Genomic DNA, 22,659 nt, shown 5'->3' with positions numbered 1-22,659 from the left:
GTGCTTTTTGGTGTACAAACACCAGCAGAAAGATGGTGCCACCCCCCACCAAAAAAGCCTACCTCCTAATGGCTTGCAGGGGGGCATGAAGGAGGTGGAAATGACAATAGCTTAGATTCCCTTTGATACACCTCTACCCTTAGCTCATGGTGGCCAGAATTCCCCACCCAGTACAAAGTGCTTGTTCCCATGTCCCCTTCTGAGTGTAGGAGTCAGAGGCCTGCTGGGTCAGAGAGGAGACAGATGCTTGTTCCTGGGAATGGGAATCACTTGCTATAAATGAGATGAGCTCTGAGTTGGCTGGAAGTCTCTTCCTACATAGCGTATATAAATATTTTCTTTTAAGAAATCAACTTCCTTCTTTTCCTTTACTATTGTTCTCTCGTCCCTGTTTGCGTGTCCCCTCTTTTCCCTTCTAGTTCTCCCTTTTTACTATCCAGGTTAGTGAGGCTGTTCGAAGTGGCATAACTTACTTTCCCCTTTTACTCCATTCATATTTTAACTATATAAGCCTTGAAGGCAGGTGTGATGAAATGTGGTCCTAGCTCTTTTTATTAATTGCATCTGTTGATCTGCATCCCAAAATGTGATGTGTGTGCTTGGCTCCTAATAGGATCAGACACTATCAACAAGCTGGGGGGAGACACAGCTGTCAAGCTGGTGGTTATAACCCACTGCAACTGAATGGGTGTCTCAGAGGGGCATTCTCCTGGGTAGGCCCTCATGGCTGCTCCCGCTGAATATGGGTGGGATATATTGGGGGGGGTTGAATAGGGTGGGTCTAGGAGAACCAGAGTGAGACTCTCAGACAAGCAATGGGGGAAGAGTAGCAGGGAACGCTGGGAGTGGTGACGGGGGGAGGGGTCACGGACGGCTCAGGCTTGCTAGGACATGAGATTTGTGAGCTGGTTCTGGTCCTGTAACGTAAGGGCAAAGCCTGTCTCACTAGCTGTGAAGCATAAGATTAGATGAGGGTAAATGTACAAGCAGGCTGTTTATTTTTAAAATCCCTTTCCTCTGTTGCTTTGTTCCAACTGCTAAATAAGAGACTTTCTTTTCCCCCCAAGAAGGCCGTCCACTATGGCTCAACTTCTCAGAGGTATTTAGGTTCTTAATGTCCCCTGAAATCAACGTAAGTTGGGAGACTGAATATCTTTGAGGATCATGGGCTAGATCACTGGTCACCGGGAGGAAACGCTCCTGCCTGAAACCCCGTCAAGCCTGCAGAGTGAAAAGAGACTGGTATGGGGGGGAGCCCACTCTGGTCTAAGAGGGGAAGAATTGCCGGACAGGTAAGGGCCAGAGGCTGAGCACCTGAGCTGGGTGCTCTGAGACCAGAGGAGCAGGTAGTCCAGTAACCGACAGTGGGATTTCAGAAGAGTGTGCTTGTGTGCAGTTGGATGTGTGAAAATGTTTACAAGTCTAACCATACACTGATGTGTAGGGCCTGATGCTGCACCAGTGCAGTTAATAGTTTGCGTGGCAAATCTCCTATCCCCACGACGGCTGTCATTCTCCCAGCTGGCCTGGGCCATGTCCGTGCAATCGTGCATGCAGGTACCCGGGTTGCATGTGCAGCCATGATAATTACATGGATGAATTAGACAAAATTGCACGTGTCTGATAGAAATCATAGCAAAACTGATGGGGGGAGGGACACTGATGTGATGGGAAGTGATTCCTCTAGGGCAGATGTGGTTTGGAGTTGTCCCTAGGATCCCACCTTCTGCTGTGTGTTTCGCTAATTCCATGGTTAAAACCTTCCTCTACAGAGCAACTTCCCACTGAGTGTAGGAGCTCAAGTTACCCTGTGAATCATCCTTCCTTATTCACAGTATGGGAATGGCTCAGGCTGCAACACCAGTTCTGAACCTCTACTTAAGATCTCTGCAGGGGAGATAGACATGGCCTATCTCTGTTTACAATACAGCCGAGGTGGTGTGGGGTTTTGGAAAAGATGCGGAAAGGGATTAGCTAATGCAGAAGGCATTCACACCCTGTATGGACTAAGTGAACTCACTCTGCCCATCAGTCAGACACTGTCCCTGATCTCTTTTCATTCTCATAGCCATAATTATCTCCGTGCAGGAAGTTGCCTGGGGCCCATGGATGTTCCTAGACCCTTAGCATACTGCACGTTGATTATGATCATGTCTTCCATAATCAAGCACAGGGGGTGAAATTCACCCCTGTGCAGAGGGATTGGATGTGGCCCATGCGTCATTTAAACTCTGGTTTAAGTGGGATTTAATGGGATGTCAAGGCCTCTTGTTGGCTCGCCACGCAAGGGTTTCCTGCCTACGTGATCCAAGGTGGTAAAATGGTGACTGTCAGGATGAAGGAGGTTTCCTAAAATCCTGACAGAGATTTTAAAGGTACGTGTACACTGAGATGATAAACCCACGGCAGCCAGTCTCAGAGCCCGGCTCAGGTGACTTGAGCTCACAGGGTTTGGGCTGAGGGGCTACAAATTGCATTGTAGATGCTCCGGCTAGAGCAGGAGCTCTGAGACCAACCCCTGTCATGGGGTTTCAGAGACCAGGCTGAACGCCCTGCAGCCTGAGTCAGCTGAGCCAGGCCAGCCCCAGCCGGGCCGTGGGTCTTTTGTTGCAGTGTAGACGTACCCTAAATGTCTCACTGAAGCATCGTTGCAAAAATCCTTCCCTGCAATGGGGAGAGACTTAATTATCCTTCAGTTACAGGAGGGAGTCTCCTCAGGAGTGTGTGAGCTTTGGCAGGCATGCACAGCTGGCCAGCGTGTGAGCCCTATTTCACATCTGCTCATGACGTCCGAGCAAATTGCATTTTGTTCTCTCAGTGACCGTGAAGCTCAGGTTCCCGAGCTGGTGTGTAACAGGAGGCTCACCTGCCAGTGAGTCAGAGAACAAAACTGGCTGGCTTCTCAGTCCCCTTCCGTAGTCAAACCTTGTTGGCTGTTCTCAAAGCACTCCGCCCTGTCCCACAAAGGGTACGTCTGCGGTAAGTGCTACAGGGACACAGCTGCGCCGCTGCACCCCCGTCATGTAGACATTCACTACTGTGATGCCAGAGGTTTTTCCAATGCTGCAGTAACCCCTCTCCTTGAGGGATGGTAGTAGGGTGACAGAAGAATTCTTCCGTTAGCCTGCTGGTGTGCATGCTGGGGCTTAGGTTGGCTGGACTACCTCTCTCGGGGGTGTGAATTTTTCACTCCCTTGAGTGATGTACTAGGTTGACCTACGTTTTTGGTGTAGACAAGGCCTAAGAGACCTGCCCTGTCAGGAAGATGGGTGATGTGCACAGGTGCATATTCTGCTTTAGGGCTCATCACTGGTAATGTGCGTTTGACTCTGTTGATCGCATAGTCCATACTCACAGCCGCTCCTCCTTGGTGCCTCCGATAGCTCCTGCTTGTGATGAGCAGGGAGAATTTGGAAGGATCAGATGGACATAACTTCTTGGAGTCTTGCCGATGTAGGAAATCCTGATTTCTGCTGAGGTGTCAATACAGGTGGGGCCAGGCTTTTGTGCACCTGCTCCAAAGAGAGAGAGGGTCTGTCCTGCCAGGAATAGGACTGGGGCAGTGGGGGTCCCTGTGTTCAGGCAGTGTGAGGACTCTGCAGGACCAATGCTTCTGTCATCATTAGCCATCCCAAAGGGGTTGGAAAAGTGGAGAAGGGCAGATCCATGATCCCGCTGCCAAGTCTCTGCCAGCCAGTAGCACTGGGCAGCCATAGAGGAAATTACATGCTGCCCACCTTCTTAAAGGGTCCACTACCCCCTGGCTGTACACTACCCCCACGATGCAGCTTCTTGAGGGAAGATGGGTTAGAACCGATTACTGCCTGTCTGACCTGCCTTGGCATAAACACAACCTACGGGCCAGACCCCCAAAGTTCAATTTTCTTCCCATTTCCCCAGAGTTGAGGGGTGCTAAGAGTTGCCCGGGGGGTGGGGAGGGCAGGAAGGGTTGGTTCCTAATTAAAATGTCTGCTGGCACTTGCAAGATTGCAGTTTTGTTCTTGTTCCCCTCCCAGGCCAGGTTGGCGCCTGCTGTGGTGTACAGGATCCAGCGATTGCTTAGGCAGATCCAAATGGAGATGGTCTGAAGAATTTTTTATAATATGATTCCACTGCATTGAGGAAGGATACCCAGGCAGATGTGTGTATGTACATGCCGCATACAACAATCCTGCAGCTCTTAATCATGTGAGTAGTCCCCCTGGAGCCAATGGGGCTGCTTGCATAAGTAAGAACAGGACGTTGGCAAGCCATTACTCTGTCATTTTTGTTGTTTAGTTTGTACAGCCCCTAGCTCAATAGGGTCGGGGACCATGACTAGGGCTCGTGACACTATGGTAATGTTATTGGTTATTTTTGCAAAATCTAGAGCTGGTTGAGTTTCCCCCTACTCTTTATTTTTGATTTATTTTATTTTATTTTTTTCAAAATGTAGTGTTTCCATTTCAACGTTTTGGAAATGGAAATATCTTTTGTTTTTTACCAATTTTTTTGTTTTGTTTTGTGACTTCTGAAAACTTTCCAAACTGCAAAGAGACCCCTCCCCACTGCCCCCAGGCATGAGACCTAGCAGCAGTAAGCCTCTCAAGTATTTTGTGTGTGTGCCCATGCAAACATGGAGTGTGGAAAACCCCATGCAATGACATGGCAAACCAAAAATGAGAAGAATTTAGAAAACCCCAAAAAGTTTTAGAAAAAAAAATAAAGCCACCCCAAAGCCCCCAAATTCAACTAAACTTATCATGCAACCAAATCATCGTGTTGGAACCGAATAGTCAAAGTTTTCAGATTTGAATATATGCTGTTTTTTGATGGGGGCAGTGACGGCGGGGGAGGGAATCAACCAGTTCTCTATCACTTTCCCCAGCCCTTTCCCCAGCTTGTCAGTTTACACTGTAAGCTCTTTGGGGCATGGACTATGCTACTTGGTGTTTATACGGCACCTAGCATAATTGAGCCCTCTTGATTACCTCACTAATAAATAATAAAGGACTGTAGTATTGTAACAATCCAACTAGTAACTTTATGGGGAGGGAAAACATAAGGCAAGAGGTGGCTGGCTGGGGGAATGTGCTTTATATTTATTATTACCAGGTTCTCTTTCAGGATAATTTTCTTTTTATTCCTGCTCCCATTAGAACAGGATTTCTCCTGAAAGATTCATTTCCTGAATAGTTTGTAATCAACAGCTGCCGCCCTGATCTCAGTGTGAACCCTGCATGATCTCTCCTCCCTATGGGTTATTAGCTGTCGAAACAGCAGAATCATTTTGCTTGGGAGGTGACATGTGAAGGTGTGAATCCCCAGGCTGACTAAGGAGGGGAGCTGAGTGCATTTGGGGAGGAAGTGAAATCACCATATCCACCCTCGGAGACCAGAATAGCTCAGGAAATACCCCCAGCCCCCTTCTGAGGTGCCCACTTGGCTTGGAGCTAGGACTGGGAGCTGGACCTGTTCAGCTTGAATGGAGAAGTTGGTGGGTGTTTCTGCACCACTGGAATACACATGATTCAAAGCGGGAAAGGGGGTCTGAACTGCAGCCCCAGAACCATGACTGTTTTTGAGCATCGCTCCCCCTGTTTCACAGCCAGCGCCTGGCAGGGCTGTCTCCAGCAGATAATCTTTCCCTTAAAACCCTTGTGCTGGTTGTCCCATAGTAGCTGAGTGTGGCTCATTAATCCTTTCAGTGCCTTACACCTTTGGGGTCAGGCTGCGCTTTGCCTTGCAGTGGATGCAAGGTAGAGAAGCAGGCACAAGGATTTGTCCTCTACCCGCTATGCCCCTGCATAGGGGCTGGGTATAATAGCATGGAATAGCTTGTCCACAGTACCAGAGCTCTGCTTGACCCACCAGAGGAGGCATAGGTGGATTTAAACTATTTTTATGCTCTCCCAATTTTCAGGGCAGCTAGAGGCTGATTCTACCCTGGGCATAACTTAGAGCAGCCTGAGGGCTGCTCTAAGGTCTGCTGGCTTTAGAGTGGCAGGGTAGGGTACTGCAGAGCTGGCCCTCTGCCAGCTGCAGATTGCCCGCTATGCTGAGGGAATTGCCAGTGGGTTGATTAGGGCAGGATTATGACCTTGCTGAGGTGAGCGAGTGGCACTAAGAGGCCATAGCATAGCATAGGTCAGAACCTGAGCCCTTGCATTCAGGCCCAAGATAGCAATATGAAATGACTTCTATAGTTGTCTCTGCTGTGCCTGAAAATAAATAGGCCAGGTTCACAGCATGGCTCCCTTGCATTGACTCCTCTGATGCAAAACAGCTGCAAAATCCATTTAACTGGCTGGGTAAGATGGATTTCCAGCTGCTTTCTGTCACTCAAGGCTTAAATTCTGCTGGAGCAGTCTGGAGCAGAGCTCCAGTAAATATTTTCAAACCTGTGGGAGCCCTGGTGCTCTCCCCTCCCCACTCAGGGCTGAAGCCTTGGGGCTCCAGGAAATACTCGGGGAGAATTTAAGACCTGCTGTTACTGGAGTGGTGCAAACAGCTGGAGCATGCTGGTGAATCTGGCCCAGTAGCTCCTTGGTTTGATCTGATCAGACTGTTCTATTTGAGGAAGCCGTGACCTTCATTCTCCCCTGCCTGGCTCGTTGCAGAGCGATGCTGATACAGCTGCAGATTTGTGGGAGCTTGCAGATGCAATTGATTGCTAACCACACAACTCCTTGTGCAACGTGCTCTGTGCTGGGATTGAGCTGCCAGGGCACGAGGGGCCTGGTTTCATTTAGCCTGAGTTCCTATCACATGGGGATCCCAGGGCTGCTCTTGGTATGGGTGGTAATGAGGTCAAGCCCCAGAGCTTGCAGCTAAACACAAGCTGCTTGTTAAATTCCTGGTATGAATTTCAAGACACTCCTCTGCAATGAGCTGGGATTCTGCCAACGTATCTATCGTCTAGCCTGGACAGATCCCTCTTCCCTGCTTAGCAGAGGGGAATTCATTCCCCATGTTGTTTGGTTTTTCAATGCTGCTCCACCAGTTGGCTACCAACCGCAGTCACCCACACTGGCTTTACAAGCACTCCTGTGCTTATTCTCCCATGCTCCATGCAGCTTAGAGTCGCTTCCAGCTGAGATGAGTTTGGCTCAAGCAGGAGGAGGCCTCGTTTTGGTTCACCCTGCAGAGCCCCGATTCCAGCTTCAGCTGCCGTAGGTCACGCACGTGGGTTAAGACTTGGACGAGGGGTTGCCTGCCCCAGTGTCTCGCTACAAGCCTGCGAGAAGCAATTTCCCATCTTGCCTGGAGCTTGTCACCAAGTATCAATGTGGAAAGAGCATCAAGGCTTTGCCTAAAAATGGGACTGGATGTTTTCACGCATGCTGGCAGAAACACAAGTGCAGCTCCTACAGATGTCAGCCGGGTGACACAGGTGTAAGCGGTGTCAAGGGCTTTCCCTTCGCCCTTCCCTTGCTTCTTGTCATGCAGCCAGAAAGCAGAAGACCAGATGTCCGAAGTGTAGGCAATGTGATGTTTATTGGGATTAATCCCAGCGAGCATATCCACAGCTCTGTATGCTGCAGAGCCTTTTTCCCTTTCCTCCTCCTTAGCAGGCCCAAATATACCTGCAGTGCATGCCCCTTACTATTCATGGTCATATTCTGTTCTGGAGGGTCTTGAGTCTGGGGCCTTCGGTACCATCTCTTTTGTATCCCATGGGAGGGGTAGGGAGTGAGGGTATGTACCGGGCAGGGATACCTTTTCTCTGGCTTGTTGTTGTTTCTTATGCCTTCTCCCCTGCCCCCTCCTTGCCCCCTCTTGACTGGTTGCTTGACCTTGTCTTGAGATAGGAGTCGAGGTAGTCTTCAAGTGTACACTTATATATTACACTCCCACTATACCACGTAACACACAAGCTCTCTCTCTTTTTATCCCATCTGCTTGTGGGCACATGTAATACACAGTGTCGTTATTCACATGTACGAGTAAGAATATACAAATATGTAAAGTCAAATGGGCAAACAAAACCCAAAATTCTATCTCAGGCCAATCTACAGGCCTGACTGCTACATTATCATCACTAGCAGGCCGAAGAAGCAGGAGCTGAATTTGGCTCATTGGCTGCAGGTTAATATATGTTGTTAGCGCAGCTGAGAAACGGGGCAAACCTGGGCTAAGCGCTAGCTTGTGTCTGTGGAAGACGCTTGATTCTTCACGCCTTCTTGGGCTGTTATTTATACCTGTGGGGTGCTGAAATGCAGCTGTTCTGATCTGGGGAGCAGGGGCCTCAGGTGGTTACTGAATGTAGGTTGGGGCATCTGGACAGACAGATGGATAGCAAATCGTGAGGACCACCTTGACTGCAGGGAACTGGACTAGCTGGCCTCTCAAGGACCCTTCCAGTCATCCGCTTCTATGATTGAGAAGGGATGGGCCTGTGGCAGTAATTTGAGATCTGAATTTCAAGCCACTGCAAAGTTTGATGGTATTTGGGTCAGGCCCACTCACTTCTCAAACCAAGTGGCTGGCTCAGAGCCAGCACCAGAAAACCAACCAAGCCCCAGAGCACAGGGTGGCGAGACCATGAACCAGACAGAGCTAAAACAGCAGCATGGAAGATGAAGTGGTTAGAAAAGCAGAAGGGTTTTGTTTTGTACAGCTGGGCAAAGCTTCTGAGCTTTGCAGCGGCCGAGCCAGCTGCTACTCTGAGCTACGTCTGTGCAGATCTGGAGCGACTCTGTTGATGTGATTGGCACCTACCTCACGGGGGTATTAGGAGGAACTGTCTGGGAATAAGTGCTTTGAGGCATAGGGCCAAACCCTTGGCTGCTGTAAATCAGCATTGCTCCATTTAAGGTATTGGAACTATGCCACTGTACGCCAGCGCAGGATCTGGCCCATTAAGTGCTATCTGTGTAGAGGAGTACTATTATTACACCAGGGTAACTGAGCGGGATTTGGCCTCTGAAGGCCCTTTCTCCCAGTACCGCCCAAGGTTCACCTCCACCAGTGACAGCAATTGCATGATCTCTGGTGCAGAGTGCGGCACTAGGCACTGCATTGGGCAGACCTGCTCTGAGCTGAGCGAGGCTGGCAAAGATGCCAGAGCCGTGTCTACACTAGTGTTTCCGTCAGAGTTACTACCACAGCTAGTCAGATGGAGCAAACAGATCTAATACAGGCAAGTCCAACAGGCAGGTGTGGACGGGTGACTCTGCAAGGAGACAAAACCTCACCCCACGCCACTAAACTCACTTCAGCAAGGGACCCCGACACAAGTTCCTGCGAGCTGTGCATCCGAGCATAGTGCACAGTCGGTGTAACCACCAGCTTCCCCTCCGAGCTCCTTGCAGGGGCGATATTTGCAGAACAGAAAGCAGGGGCAGCTCAATTTCCTTTTTGTATTTCACCCCCCTCAGTCTGGATTGGAGCCAGCATTTGATTAGGGTTGTATGGGGCCCTAGAACCAGAGAGATTTAGGGACTCCCCAGTGAGGAGCAGTGCGTACACTGTCAGTGTGCAAAGATATTGTGATGGTCAAGGGACTGTTGGTGGAGCAGTGGGAGGAAGCCAAAGAGGCAACAAATATGGAGACGGTGGACCTGAGTCTCTGTTGATTTGCAGCTTGGGCCAGATCCTCCGAACTGACCCCCCTCTTAGTGGTGCAGCTTGCAAAGGGGGTGGAAGGGCCCTAGGATGGCTGATTCTCAGGCCTGGCTGAAATAGCCCCTATGAGACCACTTTAGGAGCCAGATGGCTGAAGCGCAAGGATACAGTGGCTACAACCTCCTTTCCTGTGCCCCCTCTGCGGCGGCCTGGGAGGGAGTGATACAGAGCTGGCCATGCCTATCGGAGGATTCCACTCAAGTCTGTACTAAAACACAGCAATGTTGCGTGGCAGTTTAGGACAGGAAGGGGAGAAAACAATTGTCTCCAGGTGCCACTGCAGAGGGAAATTAGGGAGGCGGAACCTAGCTACCCAAGTTGGAGGTGGTTAGCTCTTTAGAGGCGGGAGCATCTTTGGTCTGTGTTTGTACAGCGCCTAGCACAATGGGGCCCTTTCAGAGCTAGGACTCCCAGGCCCTCCAGCAATACAAGCAATAACATGAGACTGACCCCCTGGTGCTTTCAGATTGGGGGGATTGCTGACGGGCACGAGCAGACAGGACCTCGTTTTTTCATTTAATCTGAAATACAGCGACTCCAGCAGCACAGCGCCTGCTAACTCAGCTGCGGGGCATTGGCTCCGAGGGAAAAGCACGCTCCACTGTGTCACGCAGGGGTTCTGTGGCCATCTCCCAGGCAGGAACTAACAAGCCCTTCCCCTGATTCGTCCATGACTACAGCCCAGGGTGGCAGGTCTGGACTCTGCTGACGTGCATGTCGAGGCTGACTGTGAGTAGGACGTTTTCTGACAAGGCCCCGCAAGAGAATGATCATTAGATGGATGCTACAGAAAGGAACGTTACCCACAGATTGTGTCTCTTCCCCACGGGCCTTGCCTTTCTCAGCAATCGCTCTGTCTGCTGGTCTTGCAAACGAAACTCTTCCAGCTTCATGATGAAACAAAACAGAAAGCAATAACGTGGATCATGAGCCTTTCTCCTCTCTGAGCAAAATGCTTCCACTGGCCCTGAATCGCTATGGAGGCGCGTTGAAAGGATGATGATGCTAACGTTGTCTCTAGGGGTGGGACGTGTCCTCAGTGATCAGCCCCATTCCTTGCGGTGGGAAGCTGGGAATGACAGTGTTCCCAGGGTGAGAGAGGAACAAGGGAGGGGTTTTTCCAGTCTGCGGCCTTCCTTCCCACGGCATGCCCCCCCCCCCCGGCCTCCCTCCCGTGCACTCCTCCTCTAGGACGTCCATCTGCCAGGTGTTTTTGCCAGGAGGAGTGCAAGTTGCAAAGAGGAGCTTCCTCTTCTGCTCTCTTTGGACTGTTTTTCATGGCGCATCCTCCCCCAGCTCAGAACCGGAAGCTGGGCAGAGGTGCCAGGCAGTGAATCAGCAGCTGGTGGAGGGGGACGAGGGGGCCCTGCAGCTGTGCACTCCCCCTCCCCCTTCTCCCCCATGTGTTGCTACCTGGGTTTTCTTCTCCCCAAGGAGAGGGGATAATGGAGGGCTAGGCATGGCATGGGCAGGGGCTGGGTGAACTTGCCTGGGGCTAATGCACTTTAACACTGAGCTGGAGTGCTTCCTGGTACTTAAGCCAGAAGGAATGCAGGCCTGATGCCCATCAGTCCTGACCCGCAGCCTCCTCCAACCCCATCCCATGATCCCAGCCCTGCCCAGGCACCTCGGTCTTGACCTGGCTTAGGAGTAGGGTGGGATGCAGGCGGGGAGCTCTGGGTTTTTCCTCCTGGAATCTGGGCACCGTGTAGCATCAAAGCCCTCAGCACAGCGGGGACTGTTGATAGTTCCTGGGGCCCCAGGGCAGGGTCTGTGCTCACCCGGGCAAGGGCTACATCCAGTGATGAGCTGCCAAAATCTTAACAACGGGTTCCCTCCTCACCCCACGAGGGGGTCGTTGCCCACCCCTTCCCCCCAGGACTCCTGTCCCATCCAACCCCCCCGCGTTCCTTGACGCCCCCCCCAGGACCCCTGCCCCATCCACCCCTGTCCCCTAACTGCCCCCAGAACCAGGCAGGAGGGTCTCATGGGCCACTGTAGTGGGTGCCCACCCCACCCATAAGAGCCAGAGACACCTGCCAGGGGGCGAGGTGGGGAGTCCCGGAGGTGCTTACCTGGGGCAGCTCCCAGGAAGCGTCCGGCAGGTCCCTCTGGCTCCTAGGGGCGCGGGAGCATAGCTGGGCGGGAGCATGGGGAGCGGCCGCTCCCCCACTGATCACATCAAAAGTTCCCCGGGGCTGGAGCACCCATGGGGAAAATTGGTGGGTGCAGAGCATCCACCGGCAGCTCCCCACCCCGCGCCCGGCCCCAGCTCACCTTCACTCCGCCTCTGCCTCCTTCCCTGAATGCACCGCCCCGCTCTGCTTCTCCGCCCCCCCCCGCCCCCCCAGCTTCCCGCAAATCAGCTGTTTGGCGGGAAGCCGGGGAGGACTGAGAAGCAGGCCGCGGCTTCCCACTCAGGCCAAGGATGGCGGAGGTGGGCTGGGGCAGAAAGTGGTTCCCCTGCGCCCCCCCTCCCCCCCTGGGGTTATCTGCTGCGGCGCAGGCAGCCCTCGTTGCGCCCCCGCCCAAGCTCACCTCCGCCTCCCTGGGCCTGAGCGGGAAGCCGCCACTTGCTTCTCAGCCTGCCCCGGCTTCCCGTGCAAACAGCTGATTCGCGGGGTGGGGGGCGGAGAAGCAGAGCGGGGCAGCGCATTCAGGGAGGAGGCGGAGCGGAGGTGAGGTGAGCTGGGGCCGGGGGTGGGGGCGGCAGGGAGCTGCCGGTGGGTGCTCTGCACCCACCAAATTTTCCCCTTGGGTGCTCCAGGGCCAAAGGCGCCACTTTTGGAGGGTTAAATTTAGAAGCCCTTTTAGAACCGGTTGTCCCTCGCGGAACAACCGGTTCTAAAATGGCTTCTAAATTTAACAACCGGTTCTAGCGAACCGGTGCAAACCGGCTCCAGCTCACCACTGAGTACATCCGATAATCTGTCCAGCATAGGAGGGAGCAACTGGATCAGGTTTCAGAGTAGCAGCCGTGTTAGTCTGTATCCGCAAAAAGAACAGGAGGACTTGGGGCACCTTAGAGACTAACCAATTTATTTGAGCATAAGCTTTTGTGAGCTACAGCTCACTTCATCGGATGCATTCAGATGAAGTGAGCTGTAGCTCACGAAAGCTATGCTCAAATAAATTGGTTAGTCTCTAAGGTGCCCCAAGTCCTCCTGTTCTTTTTGCGGATCACATTGTCTCCCGAAGCTGAGCCCTCACTGACCCAGAGAGGAGTCTGGCTTTAGCTCGCTGGCAGGCACGGGGAGGCGTTTCTCTTTTCTGCCTGGATGGTGGCGTTCTCGCTTCCCTTTGGGATGTTGTTGTTCTGGTGCAAGTTTCCAGTCTGCAGCTGTTGCTCTCCCTTCCGCCCATTGTTCCTGGCCAGACAGGTGGATGGGGGAAGAGAGGTGAAGTATCTCAAAGCCGCTCGGGGCTGCTTCAGTCACAGGAGCAGCTCTCGAAAGGGTCACGGCAGCAATGAAGCGTTGCAAAGGGAGCTCTCTCCACAACAGGCCGTGTGGGGGAGGGAAGCACAGTACTGCAGGCATCTAGGGCAGAATGGTGCCCTCACCGCCCCAGCAATGGGCAGGGCCATCGGGGAAGCGGTGGGGTTCTGCTGCATGAAGGGAGGGAAGGCCGAGTTCTGCAGGAGGCCTGAGCGTCCTGGCACTGCGCAGAGCTCAGTTGTGGATCAGCTCCGGGCGTGCCGGGGCACAAAGTGGGTGAGGACGGGGTAGGAGACGAGATGGGGTGAGTTGGAGGACCCATTTCTTGCTGCGTGGCACCCTCTTTTCTTCCCCTCCCGCACCCCCCCATCCCCTGTGGGGGATGGAGAGGGGATTTGTCCCCCTTCCCAGCTTCCCACTGCGTGGGCCAGCTACTCAGGCTGGGCCCTGGGCTGAGGATTTGTCCATTAATGCACCATATTGACCAAGAACCTACATGGAGGGACGGCCCTGTTGCTACTGAAGAACTGTGCTGGGCTAAGCAAGAATCGCTGAGGAGGGCCTTAGCATGACTACGCTGTAAGGGTGGCCAGGTGTCTGGCACTTTACATGTCATGAACTCGACCACCTTCATGCCTGTGCATCCCTATAGCCCCACTGGAGCCCCACACAATCAGGATGGGGGGTGTGTGGGATCTGTGATGGGGGGAGTGAGTGCAGGGTCTGCCCTCTTCTAGCCGTGTGGCTTGGCCCATCCCTGGTGTTGTCCCCAGCTGGAAGTGCCCGCCTTGCCCACCAGAAGGAGCAGAGGGATCCGGTGATTTGGTGCCTCAGGGGCCAATATAGGAGCTGCTTCTGGCTTTAGCCCTTGATTACGACGTTTGGGCTGGAACTTCGGGGGCTGGGCATGGCGGGGTGGGGTGGGGTGAGAATGGGGCAGTCTCTGTAGCAGGGGTGGGGGCTGGGTGGGGGCTGGTGAACCCATCAGCAGGGAGTGGGGGCCCCATGATGTGTGTCTCAGTGGGCATGGGGGGCCCTGGCTGGGACATGCCAGAACTGAGCTCTGGGTTTTCCCTCCTAGTGCCTGTACCCAGGCCCCATTAGCATGCGCCATAGGGACCTCTCAGCAGAGATCGGTCTGGGGGCCCATCCCCCAGGTGTCAGGTCTGGGTCTGTTCTCTCCAGCCAGGGGCCAGGTCTGAGAACTCTTCAGCCAAGGATGGAAGCTGTTTCCGGGGCCTGAAAGTCTCAGGTAGGAGCTTGGCTTGACCGCCGCTGTGTCTCTGGGGCTGTGTGGGCAATGGATGGTTTGTGGGGGGAGTTGACTCAGCAGGTGTAGACTTGGAAGGGGGGTGTTTCCCATCCACTGTCTTGGAAGCCCAGAAAATATTCTGGTTTAGGGTTGAACCCTGGGGAAAGTTTGGGCAGGTTCCGAGGGGAGGGACAAATATTCCACCTGGTCCTCAGGGGATGGGGGATGCGGTGTGTCCCTTCTTTCCCCCACCCCTTTGGGGCCTCCTCTCTCCCCTGCCCAGAGGGAGGCGCCTGGTGCTTCAGTTCAGCATGAGCAGGCTGGATCTGATGCCCCCCAAAAGGCTGTAGATGGGGGAGCATCTTCCCTCTCCTTGGAACCAAGGCGCCCCTTCACCTGCAATCCCACCCCACTGCCCAGGCTGTCTGGGGGAGGGGAGTTTTGCACCACAATGGCTTGGCTTGGCCTAGCCCAGGCACCCCTTATGTCTTGTTCCCTGCAGAAGCTCCAGGGGAGCGGCCAAACCCCCAGCTCTCAGGCCAGTAGCAGAGGTAGGAGCCACTCACGCCTCAGGTATCGTGCTCTGCTTTTCCAGCGGCTGGGGGCAGGAATGGTGGAGGTCCCATAGCATTGAGGAGGAGGGGGTCACACTGGCCAAGTGCGGTGGTGGGGGTGGGTTGGCTCTGACCCCGGGAAAACACAAATGAAAGGAATTTGGGGTTGGGGGTTTGCAGATTCCACAGCCTGCTGCTTCATACAACCAAGGGGCCTCATCCCAGTCACCCCAGTATCTCCCCGTGGTCAGTCTATTCGGGCTGGTTCTGCGCTCCACTCGCCTAGGGTCACTCACTGACTTCAGTGGGGTCTCTCCTAATTGACAGTGGGGGCAGAATCTGACCCAACTGCTAGTGAACGCTGGGCAGTCTCCCCCCATCCACCTCTCCCCAAATGAGAAGGAATCCTGCCCCAGTGGGGGAAGGGAGGCTGTTGGAGTGGTGTCACCAAGGGGAGGGGCAAAACTTTCCAAGGGGCCCCACTTCAGCTGCTTGGGGCCTGACGCCCAGAGAGGCTAAGCTCCTACTGCTCCCCCAACTTCACTGGGCAAGGGGGCAGCTCAAAATGGAGATGGATCTTTCCTGCCCTGCTCCTCCGTTGCCTGGCCCTGGATTTGTGTCCTGTTATGTGTTGCCTGTAACTAGGGACAGGGAAGGGGCTAACTAACCCCCAACCCTTTGGGTCATTTGTTATGTGTTATTTACAAGTTTAAAGCAGGTAAACACACACATACACAAATGAGTTACAGTCAAGTCACACAAGGTAGTGGCAACTTCTATAATAAGCAGACTCTGTATGGCCTTTAGGGTAACCCAGGCAAAACACCTGGGGACTCCTTGCTTATGCTTAGGAATCCTCGCCCCTCAGAGATCAATCAGCAAAGGAACAATAAGTTCTCCTTAACAGGCATTTTTATTTCTTTCACCCAACATTCAAGTTGTGATGGGACGAAGGCTTGTGCACTGCACCCTCTTCAGGGCTCGGGGGGAGCAAGTCTTTATTTTGCTGGGGAGGAGGTAACGCCTCTTATGGTGAACAAGTATTTCACACGTGGTTGTGCTTCTTCCCTGGCTGTGGGGGATTTACAATCTTAACAAACATTTTTATAGTTACAATGTAAGCATTGAACACTACCTTATAACATGGGGTACAGATATTGTAGGTAAGATTAATACAGGCAGCATCCTACAAGCATTTCATAAAAATCTAAACACACTTTTAAAACTCTAGTGTCTGTTTTAACTATTGTAACCCACAGGGGAGCCAGACTGGTTTCCAGCTCTGCATTTGTCAGTGTGCAGTGAGGCTTGCGCCTTGGTATGAGTTGGCCCCTGGTCTGCCAGGGTCACACTGGAATTGTGAATGGGGCCTGATCCAGTAAGCAGCCTCTAAGCACACCTATTGGATGGGGCCCCACATGCAACTTAGGCAGTGGAACACCTAATTTTCCCCAGTTCACGATTCGCTCTGGGGCTTAGCGGGGAGATAGTGCCTTCCTCCAGGTGTCTGGGCACATGCCCAGAGGCTGAAACACGGGCACTTAGGGAGCTTTATACTGTAAAAACGTAGGTACTAAGTGAATTTAGGCACCTACAGAGTTTGCTGTATAGTTTGTGGATCACAGTGGAGCCAAACCCAGGATTTACAGGCCTAAATCTGGGATTGGGGGGCCTGGGTCCTTTTGTGGTGGAGCCCACCCTTACAGTGTTTTCCCCAGGAACTGAAATTAGGGGGGATGTTCGAATTTACAGGGGGTGGAGGTCAGGGCCGATGAAGGGTAAGACCTTGAGGGTGAAGATGGGCAGTATGTCACCATAGTAAAAACTGAAAAAAATTTTCATGACCATTTTATTAGATTTAACTCATGTTTTAAAAACATCACACAAATTAAAGTTGGCTACTCAAGCCTTCTATGAAGCACTACGTCTACATCCTTCTTTGTTTCTTGTTATAATTTTGCACAACTCTGTTAATGAACTTCTTGAATGCAATGCGTTCATCTTTGGTGGCTTCTCATGTGTCCAGTACTTCCATTCCTTCAACTGATATGCTCATTAGTTCATTCACATGATCAGGCAGAAGGCGACTTCTTTCAAACACAAAATTCTATTCAGTGATGAAAGAGAACGCTCAACTGTAGCTGTTGTGACTGGGAGTAGCAAGAGATGAATTCCTACTTCTTTTAGCCCAGGAAACCTAGCATAAAGATCAGGTCGAGCCACTAGTGATGATAAAAAAGAAATTGAAGTTAAATCTTCATTCATTTGTCGTATGATATTCCACTCTGTGTTCAAATTTTCTATTCTGTCCTGAGCACATGGCAGCCCCATTGCTGGTAGTGCCTCACTCCACTCAACTGTCGGTGTTTTATACAACAGGGATCTGTGAAAGTTACGTAGAGGTTGAGTAGAATCTAGAAGTCGCTGTTGTAAATTTTTAAGAATCGAGTCTGTGTAATTTTTCAGTTGTCTAAACAAACACTTCTTGTCCTCTTCACTTAAGGGTTCAATATAAATGCCTTCATTAGTCAACTTCTGGACTGAAGTCTTTGCTTCTTCCAGTACTTTTTCAATGGATAGCTCTCTGATTGATCCAAATGTAGCTTCTGGACAAAGATCTACTACTGTTGTAGCAGATGCCTGGATGGCATCGTTTAATGACCCAAGTGGTTTCAACAGTAGACTTACAAGAGAGAGAATGGCAATAGTCTTCTCTGAATGTAGTAGCAAAAGTAATCTACCAGCCTCACTACTTAGATCTATTCCATCTTGGTAGATATTTTTCAAAGCCAGTAATAACGGCTGGAATTAAGACAACAGCCAAAGATCACTCATGAGAAAGCCAGAGGGTTTTCCCAGGTTGGACTAATTTAACTTCAGTCCCAGTGTATCTTCTTTATTTTCCAAGATATTCAGTCTTTTTGGACTCTTGCTGAAAAAAGAATATAATGAAGACATTAAATGTATAGCTTTTTAAAATGAAGAGTCTGCAGCTCGTACTAGCACTAGTTGGAGTAGATGGCCTCTGCAGTGTTTATAGGAGAGATTAGGATTACACTTTTGTCTGAGCAAAGCTTGTACTCCACCATGTCTTCCAAAGAAGTTTGCAGCTCCATCAAATGCACAAGCAGCCATCTTGCTCAGTGAATGTTCTGTTGTTGAATTGTTCTTCTGTTCCGATTGTACTTTGACTAGCAAAGTGATGGCGTGGAAAGCTAAAAACAGAATCCTCTACAACTGAGCTTTCAGCAAAGGGGTATAAAGAAATTCAACCACACTTGAAACGCCGACCATTTGCAGAGGGATATGAATCCATCTTGGGCTGTACTGGTTGTTCCTCTTTGTGCAGTGATATATCTATGGCTGTGGAGATGTTGTTTTTCCTGTCATGAACAGGTAAAACTCTGTTTAACACAACCTTCTACCCTTGCTGGTGAGGTCAGCGCACACAGGACATTCTTAGAGGTGTAGTTGGTGGCCACTGATGTACTGGCACAAGGATCATTATCATGAGTGGTGCATGAACCCCACATTCAGGTAGGCTAGCTCCCTACCCCGCCTCTTCTGCCTGAGGCTCTGTCCCCCAGCTCTTGCTTGCTGGGACTGGAGGAGTCCCGAGCCCCCCACTGTGGCCAGAAGAGCCCCGGCCTGTCTCGAGCCTTGGCCACCTGGAGGAGCTCTGAGCCCTGCCTCCCCAAGCCTCCATTACGCGCCACCCATGATCATTATCCAGTCTGTTTTGTTGTGTTGACTGCAGGGACAATGTTACTTGGGGAAGCATTTACACAGTTCATTTTCAAGGATGGTTCTTCACTGTCACAATTTTCATTGTCAGGGGCCATTCTTTTTAAAAAGTATTCCTCTGCTGCAGTGGTACAGGTGCCATTGTACACGGGGAAAAAAATCAAAAAGCTTTTAAGCATAAAAACATAATATAACAATAGTGTAGATTTGATTTGATTACTATATTTGTATTAAATATTTTTCAGAGGCAGCACTGAAGTGCCTTTCAATGATGCAGTGAATGCGTGTGCAATTAATGAAACAAAAAAACATACGAAACACTGTGAAGCAAAAATAAGTGTTTTTTTCAACACTTCCCCGCTCCCCTTTTTTATGTAGTTCAAATAAACAAGGTATTACGGTATAAAATGAAGCAAACTTTGCCTGAAGCCTGTCTGTGGGCTTCAGCCAATATTGAAGCGATGGAATAAAGAACCAGTGGAATATGACATAAGCAACGTAAATGGGTGATTTTTTTTAAACTGAAGTAAAATAAAAGGCCAAATAAAGACACAGATACAGTTTTAAAAAAATACTTACCAGAGAGGATGGAAAACCACATCTGAAAAGTGGAATTCTTCCAACCTCCAGCAGGGTGTGTGTACATACATTTCTGGGGGAAGTCTAGGACTGGGAGTGTGTTGGGGTCCCCCTGCAGTAGAACCAGGCTGGTGAGAGCCAAGGTGTGACTGGCAGGTTGCAGTTACACAAAAACATCCGGTGGTGACCTGCATGCTAGTGGCTGGTTACAGGGCAATGGGTGACACAGCTTCCCACTGCTGTGGATAGCACCCCAGTATGTTACAAGCAGCCAACAGGTTATACTGGGTGGGAGGGTGGGGGGGTTACTGTCTGATATTCCTTCACAATGTGCACAGAGGAAACTGGTGAGTAGAGTTGTGTAAAATGGCACTACTGTGGTGCTAGTCTTCCTATGGATGTTCTAGCAGACTGAACTCTGAAATCCCCTGCTTCTAGTGTCCAGTCCTTCAAAGGCAGTTCCCAGTTGACCGGGCACTTGTTGGAAAACTTGAGATTAGGGGTCTCAAAGTCCCGGCCCGCTGGCCATCTGCGGCCCGAGAACCTTCCCACTGCGGCCTGCGAGGGAGAGACATGTGCAGACACGCTGCCCGATGTCTGCTGCGGGCACTGTGCCCCGCAGCTCCAATTGGCTGGGGGAGAGGGACAGAGATACCATCATTAGTTGCGGGGCAGAGTCAGCCATGGAGGCAGCATCATTAGTTGCCGGGCAGAGTCAGCCATGGGGGCAGCATCCCTTTTTTCCACAATGAATATAAACAAGTCAAACATAACGACCGAACACAACTCTCTGACGCACACCTTGCTGCAATCGTGAAGATTTCAACTGCTCAGTCTCTGAGGCCAAAAATCAAAAAACTGACAGAATTGAAACGTTGCCAGATGCCTGGCAAACACTAAACACCCTCTGGCAGGCGAAGAATTGCAGAACGTTGTATGACAGTTTTATTATTTCTAAGAAATTCGAAATAAAAAATACAATATAAACATTTTCTTTTCTGAACACCATCTTCAGTGACATTATTGGCCCGCGGGGAGGATTTGAGGACTGGCACTGGCCCTACGGTAAATTGAGTTTGAGACCCCTTCTTTAGATCTTGTTTCTATCTGGCTGAGGCTCATTCTCAGGCTTATCTCAATGGCTTTTCAAATGACCTGTATGCTAGTGTTAACGCTTCCATGTCTGGTTCTTCCCAGATGACCCCAGACACCCTGGTTTACAGAACAAGCCTGAAGTATAACCCCACCCCTGCCAGCAACCCAGTGATCCTGAGAACCAATCCAGCTGTGATTCCCATTGAGTGTCACTATTCCCATTGAATGTCTGAGATGCTCAGATCCCTCCCTCCCATTCAGTCCCTGTTGTGGGATCTAGCTCAGTGTCAGGTTTGCTCCTCTCCCAGGAAGGACAATGTGAGCAGTAAAGCCATCAAGCTGATGTGAGTTCCCTTCAGCTCCACCCTGTCTGCTGAGGAGAGGCTGGATTTCTCCCTGCACCTGATGAATGGTAGGTGGGAGGAGCCTTCAGGGGAGCCCAGCATTGCCTGCCTGTCTGTCCTGCTCACTGTGAACTTGCCTTGCAGATGACTGGAGTGCTGAGAGACCCTCCAATGGATTCCAGCTAGGGGAGGTCATGCATATCCAAGCTGATGTCAGCACTGGGAACCATGTGGCTCTTTGGCTCTTTGTGGACAGCTGTGTGGCCAACCTGACCCCAGACAGGGACTCCTCTCCTCGCTATGCTGTCATTGACTTCAGTGGGTAAGAGCTGGGAGCCCTTTCTAGTCTAAAACAAGACTGATCAGGGACTCTTACTGACCCTTGGTTCTTGTGTGTAGGTGCCTGGTGGATGGGAGATCAGATGACATCCCCTCAGCCTTCATATCCCCCAGGCAGGACACACTGCAGTTCATGGTGGATGTGTTCAGGTTTGCAGGAGATGGTGAGCTCCCAGATTTCTGCTCCAGTCAGATCTCCAGGCTAAGCAGGTGTTAGTGTCCCCTGGGATGGTCCGAACCCCTCTTCCCACTTCCCCTCAGATCTAGATCACCTGCCACCTGAAAGTCACTGCAGCTGAGCAAGCCCCAGATTCCTTGAACAAGGCTTATCCCTTCAACAAAGCAGGTGACGTGAGTAGCTGGAGTAGGACCCTATGGAGGTGATGGTTTGTGGGCAGGTGGGGTTGGTGGGATGGCCAGCCCGGAGAGGACAAGTCTTACTGTAAGTGACTCTGCCACTTCTCCTGGTCTAGCTGGTCTCCAGTGGAAGGCACCAGAGACATCTACGGCTGCGGTGAGACTGGGAACTGTGGGTTGCTTGGAGCAGTGGTTCTCAGCCAGAGGATTGGGACCCCCTGGGGGGCTGCAAGCAGGTTTCAGGGGTCCACCAAGCAGGGCTGGCATTAGATATGCTGGGGCCCAGGGCAGAAAGCCAAAGCCTGGTTACATGGGGCTGAAGCCCGGGGCCCTGAGCCCTGCCACCTGTGGCTGAAGCCTGAGTAACTTAGCTTCACGGGGTCCCCTGTGGTGTGGGGTCCCAGGCCATTGCCCTGCTTGCTACCCCCTAATGCTGGCCCTGGCTTTTATATGCAGAAAACAGTTGTTGTGGCACAGGTAGGGCCGTGGAGTTTTTATAGCATGCGGGGGATGGGACTCAGAAAGGAAAAGGTTGAGAAGCCCTGGCTTGGAGGACAGTCCAGGAGAGGCAGCCCTCTGGACAAAGGACCAGGGAGATGCTTCCAGAGAGATGTGGCCCCTGGGCATGGTAGGTTCTGTGATTCCCCACCCAACCTGTGTAGGGGGGCAGGGTATACACCTTTGACCTGAAGAACAGAGGTTGGCTTGATCAAAATGACCCCCTATTTTAAGGGGTCCTCATCCCAACATGAGTGGGGGAGGGTGTATCTAATGAAATATTAATGTGCTCTTGGTAACACTCTTGTATCCCCACACAGGTGAGTCCTCAGTGAGGGTAGCAGAGGCTCATGGTGTGGTAGGACCCCTATTAATCCTAGATGCCTAGCAAGGGTCCAAGGATCTCCTAGAAGACCAACATGAAGCAATGCAGGCAGCATCACATGGTACCTAGTGACTGACCTGCATGCACCTTGGAGAGATTTCTGCATTGTGTTATGAATCTATTTCTCTGTTGGTGGAGGACTGGGAGCTTCCACCCACCTGGGAAAAATCCTGAAGTCTCATCCTGGGGCAGGGTGGGGGGAATTATTCATAACAGTGAGGATTGAAGAGGGAAGTAGCAAAAATCTACACCCTATCCTGAAGGATGATCCCTCACTCTCACAGATCTTGGGAGACAGGCCAGTCCTTGCTTACAGAAGGACTGTAAACCCCCCTGCCTGAAGCAAATACTCACCAGCAACCACACAACAAAAACACTAACCCAGGAACCTATCCTTGCAACAAAGCCTGTTGCCAACTCTGTCCACATATCTATTCAAGGGACGTAATCACATTAGCCACACCATCAG

The 22,659-nt window shown here is 51.4% G+C and overlaps 1 pseudogene; it reads left to right on the top strand.

Annotated features, from left to right (window-relative positions):
- The first annotated feature begins 13,178 nt into the window (after positions 1-13,178).
- Positions 13,179-22,199, top strand: LOC140918016 (zona pellucida sperm-binding protein 3-like; annotated as a pseudogene).
- Positions 22,200-22,659: the final 460 nt, after the last annotated feature.

Source organism: Lepidochelys kempii, chromosome 10 (assembly GCF_965140265.1).
Source record: "Lepidochelys kempii isolate rLepKem1 chromosome 10, rLepKem1.hap2, whole genome shotgun sequence".
Classification (NCBI taxonomy): domain Eukaryota; kingdom Metazoa; phylum Chordata; order Testudines; family Cheloniidae; genus Lepidochelys; species Lepidochelys kempii.
This window is presented reverse-complemented; position numbering and strand designations above follow the sequence as displayed.